Source organism: Mandrillus leucophaeus, unplaced genomic scaffold, assembly GCF_000951045.1.
Source record: "Mandrillus leucophaeus isolate KB7577 unplaced genomic scaffold, Mleu.le_1.0 Scaffold297, whole genome shotgun sequence".
Taxonomy (NCBI): Eukaryota; Metazoa; Chordata; class Mammalia; order Primates; family Cercopithecidae; genus Mandrillus; species Mandrillus leucophaeus.
This window is the reverse complement of record NW_012103109.1, coordinates 2,190,421-2,195,232: the sequence shown is the minus strand read 5'-3', so window position 1 is coordinate 2,195,232 and position 4,812 is coordinate 2,190,421.

The window sequence follows — 4,812 nt, the reverse complement described above, 5'->3', positions numbered from 1 at the left end:
GCCCACAAAGCCCAGAGGAACTCGGCGGGAGTCGCCCGCTGGGGGGCCAAGGGGGTGGGGGGCGTTTTTCTTCCCTCGCTGTCTCTTGTAATTATGTCAATTTGCTAGCCAAATTGTTTGCTCTAGTGGACAGGGGGGCTTGTGCCCCATTCATGTGGTAATGTGGGAACCGGCGGCCTCCTGGCTGGGAAAATAGAAGGTACCAGGGACCCTTCTGCAGGGAGCAGGCAGGCCCAGGGGGTGTGGGGCACCCAGGCCTCAGGAACTCATTCCTCACCGTCGTGAGCCTTTTTTCCCACCAATTCCAGCACCTTCCAGCTTGCGTTGTTCTCTGGGATGTCCCTTTGGGCTGGCTGAGATGAAGGATGGGGTAGAGAGGCAAGGACCCCCAGAGGGAGGGCTGGACAAAAGAGGTGACCTCCAGGCTCCCTCAAGGTGAAGGTGGGCAGCTCTCTGTACCCTGTGTCTGTTCCCTTGTGGGACAGGCTGAGGCTTGAAGTTTGGGAGCAGCAGAGGATTCAAAGATGCCAGAAAGACGGGGTCCTGAAAGGGTGAGTCACACTACACACAGATTCAAGGACAAGCAGAGACTTGGAAGAAAGTTCTTGCTTTGTTTCCTGAGCCTTTAGGCAGGCACCAATCACTGTGCCACCCTTTGTTTACACAGAACCTGACAGCAACGCAGAGAAGTAAGTACTGGGTATCCTATTTCACAGACAAGACTACTGAGGCTCAGAGAAGCTGAGCGACTTGCCCAGCACCACAGAGCTAGGAGATGAGGAGCAGAACTTTGAACCCAGCTCTATCTGATTCCTCTGCCTCTTCTGCCCTGCCCCTACCATATGGGTTCATTCCTTCCTTCAACCAGCAAACAGGAACTGGCTGTTCCCCAACCCCAATTCTGTATGAGGAACTAAGGATGCAGAAGACTAAGATGACCAAGGGAGGGCAGTGTCGGGACAGTTAGCACTAGCATACTGCGGTGTGTGCTGCAGTCACTGTCAGCGTGGGGCTGTGGCACACAGCAGTGTCAAGTCTTGGACACATTGCTCAGGAACAAAGGTCATTAGGAACAATGGTTGTTATCAGTCCAGACACAGAACCTGCAGTGCATGCATTTCTCTGCCTCCTGGGCTACTCAGAAAGGGTCTTCTCTCCTCCCCAGGTCCCCCTTCAGCATGGAAAGACTCCTCCTCTCTTCCCTGGGTGTGGCACCCCCAACTACTTTGTTTCTCAGATTTGAAGGCCTTGTCCACCCTGGCCACTTCCCACTGGACCCACCTGGGTCATCAGTTTCCTTGTGAATGTGAAGATCCCCCTGTCCACAGGTGTTCACAAGACCACCGTCCTCACCACCCACCCTGCCTTCACCACCAGTGCCCCTCACTCTTCCATTCCAGGGCCATTGGGATGTGCCCTGCTGCCAGCTGGCAGGAGGCTGGGGTGCAGGGTGGTATTGGGAGTCAGGGTGTGGAGAGAGATCTCAGAGATCAGAACCCCTTGTCCCCCAACTGGGAGAAGAGGCCAGAGTTCATGTTTACTTCCATATGGGAGATGGCCAGAAATTCATTCTTCTTAGAGCAAATCCAACTGGTTAGGCAGTTACCATATGACTTCCACTGGGCAAAGTAGTAGGATGCAGGAGTGCAGGGAGGCCTAGGCACTCCCTAAAGTTCCCCAGCCCTGTGAGGAGAGGCAAGACTGAAACCAATGACATAGTACCCAGTCCAGGACAGGAGAAGACTAAAGACCAATAACAGCAAACACAAGGCACTTCTATGTGCCAGGCACAGCTCTAGGCACTTTACATATATTATTAATTCATTTAACCTTCACAATAATCCTATGAGGTCAGTGCAGTTATTATCTCCATTTTACCTCATGAAGAAACTGAAGTACAGAGAAGTTGAGTAACTTACCCACAGCCACACAGCTAACTGCAGAGCAGGCCCCTGACCTCACTTCCCTCCCTCCTGGCAAAACCTACAGAGAGCGCTTGGATTTGAAGAGGCAAACAAGAGAATATCCATTCCAGCTTTCTAGAGACCATGATGTCTAGGCTGAGTCCTGAAGGACCGGTAGGAGTTACTCGGGCAAAGGATTGGGGATGGAGGGACCAGTGTCTGGGAGGCAACAGAACATCCAGATCAGGAGTGGTGAGGCCAGAGGGGAAGGCAGGGACCTAACCAAGGGCAAATGTGGATCCTATACTAAAGCTAGTGGCAATGAGTCATTGAAGAGTTTTAAGCAGTAGGGGTGACAGGATCAGGAACAGCATTCTCCACTCCCTTCCTCGCTGTTGGGGATACCAACCTCAGGGCTTCATTTAATTCTAGGAATTGTCACACTCAGTTTTGCCCCAGGGCCTTTGCATAGGCTGTGCCTGATGCCTAGAATGTTCTACACACCCTATCCCATTCCATTTTTTTCACTGCTACACATGCCTTTTTTGTACTCTGTACTTTTTCTCCATAGCAGTAATCAAGTTTGTGTTGCTATACTTCTTTTTTGTTTGTTTGTTTGTGTGTGTGGTTTTTTGTTCTCGTTTTTGTTTTTTTGAGACAAAGTCTCACTCTGCCACCCAGGCTGGAGTGCAGTGGCGTGATCTCAGCTCACTGCAACCTCTGCCTCCTTGGTTCAAGAGATTCTCCTTGTCTCAGCCTCCCAAGTAGCTGGGATTACAGGCACCCATGATGGTGTACTTCTTTGTGCCATTTGGCCAGTCTCCCCAGTTCCAAAGGGCAGAGACCCCATCTGCCAAGGGATGAGCTGGGCACATTGCAAGATTGATCATTACTTGTTGAATGAATGAGTGAAAGAATGAATGCATGCATTCACTTTGGCTACACTGAGAGAATGAGTTGGAGGTTAGCAAGCAGAGATACCCTTTATGAACACTTATGAGGCTTTTCTGGGACTGACCCAGGTCAGCGACATGCAGGCTGTGAATGTGGGTGGCAGGCGTGTGAATTAAGACAACAGACATACTGAGGGGCTTGGGAATTAATTCTGATGCAGGACTTATAGGACCTAAATCTACCACCTGCTGCATTCTTCCCTTTTTTGAGCAGGGGCTGTAAGAGTAGAAGACCCAGATCCTACCTAGATAATTTTTTCCTCAGCCTAGAAACCCCGTCTCACCTTACACACCAAAAAAAAAGTTGGAAAGTTGTTCTTTGAGTTGGAGAAGGAGATAACCAGAGTGAAGTGTCTAGGCACAGCACAGCCAATCAGGATGGCAGGCAGTAAGAGTGGACAAGGCTGTCACCCTTGGAACTTGCTTTGGGTGCAGAACACCTAGCAGGACCCCCATGCTGACCCTCCTTTCCTTGCTTGCTGATACACTTGGACGTGGCTTTTGGCCCCTGTCCACTCTTTTCTTGTTTCCTGAAGGCACCAACAGATGCAAAGCCACCGTATTAAAAGATTTTATGCCTGAAACTCTCCTAAACAAAGAATCAGAGCTAAGGCCAGAAACTCTCCTAAACAAAGAATCAGAGCTAAGGCCACAGGGCTGGACCACATAGGACCACTGGTAGAGACTGCTAATTGTCCCACTCTACCTATTCTACCCTTCATAACTATTTGTAGAATAAAGGGGCATGTAGCCTCTCAATATAAAACTACATTTCCCAAACTCCTTTGCCACTAGCATGTGGTCACATGATCAAATTCTGGCCAATGACTGGAAGTGGAGTACACAACTTCCTAAGTCAGGCTCCAGGAAGGAAGCACTTTTCTCTTCCTGCCCCCTGACATGCAGATTAAATTGAAGTTGCATGTTAAGAAAGGCAGAGCAACAAGACAGAAAGAGTCTGGGTCCCTGATAATTATGGGGCCACCATTTCAGCACTAGGCCATCCACCCAGATTTTTATGTAAGAAAAATAAACTTGTGTTTAAGCCCTATTCTTTTGGGTCTTTTCATGCAGCAACCAGACTGACATCCTGACAAATATACAACCCATTGTAGAGGGATAGGAAGGGCTCAGAGAAGGGGGTGTGGGTTGGAAACACACCTTAAAGTTGAGGATTTGTGAATCTCAGTCTGTAAATTAAGGCAATAACACCCAATCATTCTGTCACCCCTTTCTTCTCTCCCCAGCCTGGGAGAATTTTTCTCTATTCCAAGGGTGTTGGAGAAAGGAGAATCCCCTCCTTCCTCTGCTTCTCCAAGATATTGTGGCTTTGCTCACAAATCTGAATTTTTCTAGGGGCTTGGGCATTGAGAAGCAGAAGCCAGGAAGGTGGTAGTATACCTGTATTTCCTGGACAGCCCCATGCCAACAGGATAGCAGTGAGTACAGAGTGGACTACCCAAATGGGAGCAAAGGAAAGAAAAATACAGGCTCAGGGGAAGGACATAACTGATAGCTATTTACTTGGACTCAATGGCACATGTGTGACTGGGGAAGGACCCAGAGTCTCACCTCACCAAAGTGAGGAAAGACATGCAGTTGTGTCCAAGCCCAGAGATAGTTGGCTTCACTAAACAACATCCAGGATGGTTTATTCATTAGCTTTTTTTTTTTTTTTTTTTTTGAGATGGAGTCTCACTCGGTCATCCAGGCTAGAGTGCAGTGGCATGATCTAGGCTCACTGCAACCTCCACTTCCTGGATTCAAGCAATTCTCCTGCCTCAGCCTCCCAAGTAGCTGGGATGACAGGTGCGTACCACCACGCCCAGCTATTTTTTGTATTTTTATTAGAGACGGGGTTCACAATGTTGGCCAGGCTGGTCTCGAACTCCTGGCCTCAAGTGATCCACCCGCCTTGGCCTCCCAAAGTGCTGGGATTACAGGCATGAGCCACT